At 39.4% G+C, this 10,127-nt stretch overlaps 1 non-coding gene across 1 annotated transcript; it reads left to right on the forward strand.

Moving 5' to 3' along the window:
* The first annotated feature begins 318 nt into the window (after positions 1 to 318).
* Positions 319 to 448, forward strand: LOC126002494 (small nucleolar RNA SNORA22). The gene has a single exon (XR_007493189.1). It is a non-coding gene; the product is annotated as a small nucleolar RNA SNORA22 (small nucleolar RNA).
* The last annotated feature ends 9,679 nt before the right edge of the window (positions 449 to 10,127 follow it).

Raw genomic sequence — 10,127 nt, forward strand, 5'->3', positions numbered from 1 at the left:
GTGTTATTACGTTTAGTGCATTAAATGGTGTAAAGTAATTATTAAAACATTAAAAAGCAACAGGAAAAGAACGGCAATAAACTTTTTTTTTCATGCCTCTCAGAAAATTTTACACTAAGGTCATAATTCTGTCACTTTACAGATAACAAAATATTGGTAAAAGAAAAACTTCTTTGTGTTTTAAAATCCAAACGAACACAAAAGTGTTAAATTTAAGTCTTATATTTCTATTAAAAGTTTTATTTTAATTTTTAAAGTATTTACAAAATTATGTGAAAAATAATGTGGTTAGCCTTTTTAAACAATATAGTTAATTTAATGCACAGTGAACACCTAGGTTTGCTTTATAGTACCCTTAGTTTTAACTTTGTGCTACAGCAATGGTTGTTCTTTATTTCTGCATTGAAAGAACTATTATTTTAAGTGCATTCAAAATATCAGCACATTATACAAATCTGTATATTTGTGTCGCAGTGAAAAAATAATATTAATAAAAAATATATTATATATAATTTTATAAGTAATATATAAAAGTAACTAAACTTTATAAGCAAATTAACTAGTATTAAATACAATTTTAGTCTTAAGTTCTAGGTGTGTAAATGCATCAGATGTCTTTAACTATATTTTATAATAATCTAAGCATTTAGTTAATTTGGTATATAATATTTTTTACAAATTATTCACTTAAAGTCTTCATAGTAAAAACAGTTGTTTGTTTTTTAAAATCAGTTTTTTATACCTTTAATAATCATAGTTCATGCTATTGTGTTTAATCATAAAAATTTTAACACTTTATTGCAGCTGTCTTACTGTTCTACTGCAAAACCAATTTAAAGAAAACCTATTCATTTACAGCAAATCATTTCATACTTCAAAGTAGAGACTCCTTCTACAGTGCTCATTAACCATTTTACTTAATGTTTTAAACTTCAAATTAAAATTGTTTTAAAAATGTTTTGTGTTAAATCTAAACCTTAAAATTTATTTTCAGCAAAGTTCCACTCCATCTACATTAAGTACTTCTCAAAACTAAAAAAATTTTTTCTACAAAAATTTTTTTTTCTTCTCACAAACATGCTAGCTAAATATTTAAAAGCGCTTGTCAATTTTTTATAAATAAGTCTTAAATCAATCCTTTTGTCTGTTTATGTGTCTGTTGTGATGAATGAAAGTGGCCACAAGTGTAAAATGTTGTGTTTAGTGTTGTTTTGTTTTGTCTGTTTATTTGTTATCTCTACATTTTATAATAATACAATTTTTAAAGCCTTATCCATTTTTCAAATTTCAATTAATTTTTTCAACCTGGTTCAGTCTGGTCAGTTCACAGACTGGCATCTTGCAACTAAAAATCATGTGTTAAAAATTATGTATTAAGCTAGCTTTGTCCTTCTAAGAACATGGCAGAGGGTGTGGGGGATGGCAAACCCCAGATTTCTCAATGGCCATCGGGGATAACTTTTCCCTGGAGAATTTCTGGACTTTGCAGTCACCTGGCTTTCCTGCTATGTGTAAGTTCAAGCCTATAGAATATGTATTTATGGCTAAAAAATAGCATCCAGCTTTAACATAATAACTAGAAGTTTAAGAAAAATCCTTTATATTCAGTTTAAAAAATTTTTTTTAATTAGCAATTGTTAATTATAAATTTTCTTTTATGCCAAAGTCTAACAGAAGTCAAATAACATTCCCGTGGTATTCAAAAATAACTAGTGTAATGTAAATTGCTAATGTTTTCTGCCTGTAAACCCAAGCCAGAGGACTAAGTAAATTCTTAATTTTTATATAAAGTAACCATTTTGCCTCCTGCCAAGCTGTTTTCTTATAAACCTCCTGCTAGCCGCCATTCCTGCAAACCTGTTTCTAACTAACTCCACCTTTGACAATGCTGAATTGAGCACTCTGCCTAGCTGCCTTGGATGCCCACCACTGCCACCAACAACCTCCATTGCAAACAAGTCACGGTCGTGGAACTTTGCTTACTCAAACCATATATGTGCCCGCCTGTTCAACAATCAGACATTTGCAATCAAACCATTATTGTTAACAACTCTTCCATCTTCATTGAAGCCCCCAACTCCACTTATTTTGTTTGCTCCACTAAATTTTCTCCCCATATTGTTACTGAAATGTTTCTTGCTTATCATGATTATTATGTTTTAGCTTTGTTAATGCCTAGAATAACCATCAAACCTGTTGGTCCAGTTTCCACCTTGAACCTCATCCTGCAAATGGTCAATGCCTCTGCCCAAGCGCTCTCCAACACCAGCTATAAACACTGTTAAATCTGCAATTCACCGGTTTCGCCGTTTTATGAAAGCATCACAACGTTTAAATCTCCTATCTACACCAATGACTCTAAACTTCTTCTCTGGAAAGTTCAGCCTCAGCGTCATTAACTCACTGTTGGGCAAGTTGTGAGCTTCGAACTCTGCCTTCTAGCCCATCCTCCTCCTCTCAAGTTATTTTAAATCTTATAAATGCCTCTGCTCTAGCCCTCACAGACCCAGATTATGAACGCTGTTAGCTTAGCTTCTCTCCTCAACCCCTACTCTTATCCTTCCGTCTTTCAACGACGTCGCGAGCCCTTTACAACTGTTACCCTTGCAGTCCTCCTTGCTGTTGGCGCCACTACTGGTGCTGGCATAGAAATTTACTCCCTTGTTTCCACTCAGTCCAATTTTCGCATTCTCACTCACGCTGTAAAACAAAACATTAATGAAATCAAACATAGCTTACAATTTCTCACTAATACTGTTAGTTCCCTTGCTGATGTAGTTCTTCAAAATCGTCGTGCTTTATATTTTGCCCTTATAAAGGAAGGGGGAGTCTGTGTGGCCCTTAAGGAACAATGCTGTGTATTTAAAGACAAAACTGGATTAATCAGGGATAGTGTTCTACGTATTGGTAACGGTATGAAGGAGTTCCAAAAACGTTTTGACCAAGAACAAGGCTGGTAACAGGGTTGGTTTTTCTCTTCTCCTTGGATACATACATTACTGTCCACTATTTTGGGCCCTCTTATTAGCCTCATGCTGCTCCTTTCCTTTGACCCATGGGCTTTCCGCAAACTTACTGCCCTTGTTAAAAACCAGGTAGATGAGACGGCAAAAACCTCTGTTCAAGTTCACTACCAACATCTAACTCCACGTGACTCCTGTGAAAACTTGGCTTTTGTCACCAAGCCGCCCTTTCAGCCACTAAGTTTTCAGGAGATAGAGCGCATAGCTAACAAACGGAGCTCGCTCCAGTACTTGTGCTCTCGGCTGTGGAGATACCTACGACGGGATTAGCAAGGTCCCAGTTAGGACATGGCCCTAAAAGGCTACAACACATAATTCGAATCTCTGTGCACACCCACGGCGCTTGTAGCCATCTTTTAAATGCGGCTTTGGCCGTGCCCAACCTGGTCAAACCTTGTAGCCTAAGACACGGTTCTTCCACCCGCTCACAACTTTCCTTCTTTTATTAGAAGAGAAAGGGGGAGATGTTGGGGACTGTGACTTGTTTGAGGTTATTTTGCTATACTTTCTGCCTTAGTTCAGCCTTTCACCTAAAGGCTACATGCAGTCTTGCTGTAAGTTCTTGGGCCAAAGAGAAAGGAATGTGCAGCTGCAAAGTATAATTAATCTTAGCCCGGAGGAGAGCAACACTACCCGGTACCATTATCAGAGACAGGGCCTCACTCCTTAAGACTACATCCCGGAGTCAACGAGGCTGTTATCAATAAGTATATGTTACATTGTCTGTTCAAGATCATTGAGGCAAGCACATCTTCCACCACCTCCTGATAGTTAAGCAGTTAGGAATGCAGCTAGAAGGTCACAAGATGTTTCCATGGATACTGCAAGAAGTATTGCCCACTTGCCTTATTTGGAATAATGAAGTAATTTTCATGCCAAAAGAATGATTGACGTTGCCTTTTGCCTGCCTCCTTCACCTTCCCTATATAAAGAGGTGCTGGACCTCAATAAACGCCTTTGAACAGAGTTTATGTCTTGGGCCATTTATTATTAACCTCTCTCAGATTTTTTATAGGTGTGGTCGTGCTTCAACTCAGCTAAATAAAGGTGCGGTCGTCCAGGAGCCTTTCCAGCTAATTCCCGCTGGTCGGGCCCCCCTGGGGGGCTTCAGGACCCCGCAGGAGGATGAGGTGTTGGGATATTTGTTGCATGAAACCCCGCCACTATCAATATTGAAAATCATAGTGTCTCAAATACATATTTTGGGTTTTTTGTTTTTGTTTTGATTTTTGGCCATATCCAGCAGTGTCCACAACTTATAGTCCTGACTCAGTGGTCAGGGATCATTCCTGGAAGGATCAGAGGATGATAGGTGTTCTGTTGATTGAACCTGGGTCAGTTCTATGCAAAGTAACCATCATTGTACTTATTGCTCCAGCCCCTTAGATTTTTTTCAAAAACAATATATAAACAACAATAACAAAATTATTAGTCGTCAGGAAGATGCAAATCAAAATAATGAGATATCATCTCACATCTCTCATACAGAGACTGATACAATCAGAAAGAACAAGAACAATCAATGCTGGTATAGCTGTGGGGAGAATGGACTCTCATTCATGGCTAGTGGGAATGTAGACTGGTTCAGCCTTTTCTGAAAACAATATGAATTTTCCTAAAAAAAAAAAAAACAACACTAGAAATTGAGCTTTCATACATTCCAGCAATACCACTTCTGGAAATAGACCTTAAGAGCTTCAAAACAATGCAGAAAATGCATCTGCATGCCTATGTACAGAAGAGCACTATTTACAATAGCCCAAATCAGGAAAGAACCCAAGTGTTCAAGAACAGATGAATGGATTAAAATACCAAAGATATTTCTATACGATGAAATACTCTACAGTTGTTAATAAAATGAAGTCGTGAAATTTGCTTATACATGTACAGAAATGAAGAGTATCATTCTGAGTGAAAAGAATTATAGGAAAAGGGACAGAAATAATGATTGCACTCTTTTGCGGGATACAAAAAAAATAATAACTGTGAAAATAATTCCCAAAGACAATAGAGGAGAGGGCCAAGAGCCTATGATAGGAAGTTTGCCACAAAGAAGTGGGAGGGCATGAGTGTAGTTAGGACAAAGAAGGGACCACTATACAATGATAGTTTGAAAAGTATCACTCTGGACTGAACTAGTACTGAAAGAACTGGGTAATGAAAGGAGGTTTATGCATGATGTCCTTTCAATAACACTATTGCAAATCACTATGCCTAAAAGGAAACATGGGACAGAGAGGAAGAGTGAAAAAGAGAGAGAAGAAAACGTATAGAGGCATGCTGGGGTTGAGGGGTGGGAAGGAAAATGGAACATTAGGAAATATGATAGGAAATGAGTTCTGGTCTGGTGAAGGGATGGGTATTGGAGCATTATATTACTGATATCAATCATGAGCAACTTTTAAACTCTATTTTATGGTAATCCAATTTAAAAACAGAAAATTTGGTGCTACTTTGACCTGTTCTTGCTGGTTGGGTGTATATCCTGAACAAATGAATTTAGCCCTTAGGATCTGGGATGGAGATACTAACCCCTAAAATGCTCCCCTGCTCTCCCCCTTTTTTTTACCAATTGTCATTCAGAATTATTACCAATTACCAATTGTGCCTTCAGAAGCAATAATCTGTTTTTACTATGTTGGAGATAAATGAACAGTTTATTTTCATAATCTTTCTCAGGACTATATATTCTGTCCTACTATTCACAAAAGCCTCCAGCATTTGATATTACAATAGGCCTCTTTGGACTACTGTTCATTAGAACTGATGAGCAGCAGGAGAGATAAAGTCATGAAATTTTCCTATACATGGATGGACATGGAAACTATTCTGATGCATAAAATAAGGCAGAGGGAAAGAGATAGACTATCTACAGAATAGTCTCACTCATCTATGGGGTTTAAGAAAAATAAAAGACATTCTTGCAATAATGACCAGAGACAATAGAGGTGAGGGCTGGAAGGACTGGCTCATGATATGAAGCTCACAACAAAGAGTGGTGAGTGCAGTTAGAGAAATAACTACACTAACAACTATCATGACAATTAATGAGTGAGAGAATTAGAATGTCTGTCTGTGGGCCGAAGTAGTAGCGCAGCAGTAGGGTGTTTGCCTTGCACACGGCTGACCTAGGATGGACCACAGTTTGATCCCCTGGCATCCCATATGGTCCCCCAAGCCAGGAGAGATTTCTGAGGTCATAGCCAGAAGTAACCCCTGAGCATCACAGGGTGTGGCCCCAAAACAAAAACAAACAAACAAACTAAAAAGAACTGATGAGCAGGAAATAGCAATTGCTTGAGATGCATTCATGAGGCTTCTGTGAAAATTTAAGGAAGTGCCTCCATAGTGAAGTTTCTGGGGGTTTGGATGAGACAGGCTTGGCAATGTAATGCGAGGTAGTTGATCCTTTCACAGTGTTCCAATGAAAGGGGCTCAGCAAACTTTTTAGATTTTGTTGAATACATATTCGAGTAGGCAATTTTGCCCTTATACTTTGCACCCCAGAATGGGTAACACAAAGGAGGGTGAACATTTGACCTCAGAGTCAGCCTTATGGAAGAGTTTGAAGTGAATTTATTTTATTTTATTTTGTTTTGTTTGTTTTTTGGGTCATACCCGGAGGTGCTCAGGGGTTACTCCTGGCTCTGATTTCAGAAAAATCTCTCCTAGCAGGCTCAGGACCTATACAGGATGCCGGGAATTGAGCCTGGGTTTGTCCTGGGTTAGCTGCGTGCAAGGCAAACACCCTACCGCTGTGCTATTTCTTTGGCCCTAAAGTGAAATTTAGAACCTTTTCAGTTCATTCTCTTCCCATTCCCATGGTCCTCTATGTGTCCCAGTGTCACTAAGTTTGGAGCCTGTCACAACAGAATTGTTGATACTTGGCAGCACTGCCTACTGTCCACCAAGTCTGCTTGCAGTTCTAGTTCTTGTAGACACTGACAGGGTGCCCATTTTTCTTTGCTTCTCTGCCCCAAGGCTTTCTGCTAGGTTCAGCTGTAGACCAGCTGAGATTCCTCCAGGGATAGCTTTCCCCTAGCTAGGGAGTCACTGATGAGAAAGGCTCTACAGCACTGGGGTCTTCTTTAAATCCCATTGGGACTGACCCCTAGTAGAACTGATCCAATCACAGAAGCATTTCCATTATCTTGTATCTATTGGTTCTTCTTCCTTCTCTCCTCTTTCACTCTACTTCTATGGAATCACATTTTTTTTTTGTTTTGTTTTGTTTTGTGGCTACACCTGGTGACACTCAGAGGTTACTTCTGGCGATGCAATTCAGAAATCACTCCTGGCTTGGGGGACCATATGGGACACCAGGGATAGAACCCAGGTTCGTCCTGGGTCAGCCATGTGTAAGGCAAACACCCTACTGCTGTGCTATCACTCTGGTCCCTCACCTCTTTAATTTTTGTTTGTTTGTTTGTATTTGGGTCACACCCGGCAGTGCTCAGGGTTTACCCCTGGTTCTAGGCTCAGAAATTGCTCCTAGCAGGCTCAGGGGACCATATGGGACGCCGGGATTCAAACCACTGACCTTCTGCATGAGAGGCAAACGCCTTACCTCTATGCTATCTCTCCGGCCCCCTCACCTCTTTTTTTTAAAGTATAAATAAATCCTTTAATTGAATCATGGTGAGATACAATCACAAAATTGTTTATGATTGAGTTTCAATCATAAAATGTTCAGCACCTCCCCCCAGTGTACATTTCCTGCTACCAAAGCCCCCAATTTCCTCCTTATCCTCTCCCTTGTCTTCCCCCAGCTTGCCTCTGGGGCTTTTTATTCTCTCTCTCTCTCTCTCTCTCTCTCTCTCTCTCTCTCTCTCTCTCTCTCTCTCTCTCTCTCTCTCTCTCCCCCTCCCTCCCTCCCTCTCTCTCCCTCTCTCTCTCTCTCCCTCCCTCCCTCCCTCCCTCCCTCTCTCCCTCTCTCTCTCTCCCCCCCTCTCTCTGTTCCCCCCCCCCCCGCTGTGGTTTGCAATATTGTTTGTGAGGGGTATCATGCATATCACTTTACCTCCTTTCAGCACCTGAATGGACAGAAGGGTGTCATCTCTCTCCAGCCCACTTCTGGGGAAAATGCTTACAAGATGAGCATTTGAATCAGTCAAGGGAAGACTGTGAGGCTACTGGAAGGGACATGAACAAGAAGCAAGTTTGCAATCTCAAAATTACCTATTATCACCTCAAAGCTGAATCTAGAACTGAGTTGATTTTGTGAGTTTTAGTCTCGTAGCCATCCTATATCTGCAGTCCTAAGTTTGAAACTCCAGCTCCACTACTTGTTATTTTAAAAACAATGTTATTGTCAGTCAGGAGAGAGATATAATAGGTGCTTATCCTGTAGGTAGGTGACCTGGACCTGATCCCAGGCATAGCCAGGAGTGATGCCTGAGCATAAAACAGGAGTAAGTCCTGAGCACAGCCAGATTTGACCCACCTTCTGCCCCCAAATTATTACTGTTGTGTGTGGGTCTCTCCTGTGAAGCTCAAGGGGTCATGTTGTGCCTGCTTCACTTGTTCTTTAATTTGGGGAACAAGTGATTCAGATTCTGTGTCCCTAGTTTCAGTTCCTCTTGAGATGATTTAGTGACCCCATGTTATATTGTTGTTGTTGTTATTATTATTAATTGCAACCTGAAGGAAAAAGGAGCAACAATATATTGCGGGTTTTATAGTAAAGATAAAAATGGAAACATTTAAGAGTTGTACAAAAGGTGACACTCTTCAGCCTGGAGTGATAAAGCAGGGGTAGGGCATTTGCCTTGCACATGGCTGACCCAGGATGAACCTCGGTTTGATCCCTGGCGTCCCATATGGTCCCCCAAGCCAGGAGCAATTTCTGAGCACATACCCAGGAGTAACCCCTAAGCATCATTGGGTATAGCCCCAAAACAAAGAAACAAAAAGGTGACACTCTTCTATCTCAAAAACAATAAATTAATATTATTACAATATAATGTATCTATTATTTTGTTATATTATATGTGCATATCATAAATCACCCAGAGCCCATGCCTTGAACACATACTAAGCCCTCAGTGTTACATATTATTAATATAATAATTACCAGGTGACTCGTGCAAGATATTAGGTCAAGTAGTTTGTCCAAAGCTAGCAGGAAGTCTGGGGTGACATGTCTATTTTGAGAATCAAAGTCTTAAGCAACTAGCCACACTTGAGCAAGCAAGAGGTTTTGTCAGAGATAATGTAAGCACTGCTGGGACTGGGAAACAGGCTGAGATGATACTAAAATCCTTTTGATTTGTGTCTCTGTGGCTCTGACACGTATTTGGCGTCAATGGCTGGATGTTCCCTGAAGGACTATTCAAGCCCGGATCATTCTGTCTTTGTCTCCATGGGCACACTGATGCAAAAAGGAACAGGGTCCTAGAAAAAATGATTCCATTGAGATTTAGAACATCAGCAGATTTCCGCATTGCTTATTCTACATCACACTGTAGTAAACAAAAAAGAGTCTAAGCATATTTCTTACATGGTAAAATTGTTGTCAAAATTGAAATAAAGGTGACCCATGTCAAAGCTTCAGGACTTCAGTCACTCAGAGAATGCCATGGGTTAATGAATGAAAACTACATTTTCTTTTTTCTTTTTTTTCATTTTGGATTTTGATCCACACTGAGTGGCACTCAGGAATTACTTCTGGTCGGCTTGGGGAACCATACGGGATGCTGGGGATTGAACTCAGGTCAGCCATATACAAGGCAAATGTCCTACCTGTTGTGTTATTGCTCCAGTCATGGTAACAACATTTTCATCTGGTTTAATTCTCTTTCATCACAGAGGCTCTCTGTCAATGTCCAATTTAAATTCCTGATTTTGAGTTTGAAATATGGGGCTAAAGATTAGACAATTAAGATTAGTTCAATTGTTAAAGAACATTTTGATTTCTGAACTGTCAGCATCATTCAGTGATGGGTCTTTTTTTTCTCTCCAAGCTGACTGCCTTCTGGAATCAGCTCAGTGTTTTTGCATATCTTTGCTTTAGTTGTTCAGTCATTGTCACACCAGACATCTGATCACAGATTCCTTCAAACAATCTTAGAATGATCTGAGAACTTTGCAACAGTAGTTCCATTT

Source organism: Suncus etruscus, chromosome 2 (genome assembly GCF_024139225.1).
Source record: "Suncus etruscus isolate mSunEtr1 chromosome 2, mSunEtr1.pri.cur, whole genome shotgun sequence".
NCBI classification, from domain to species: Eukaryota; Metazoa; Chordata; class Mammalia; order Eulipotyphla; family Soricidae; genus Suncus; species Suncus etruscus.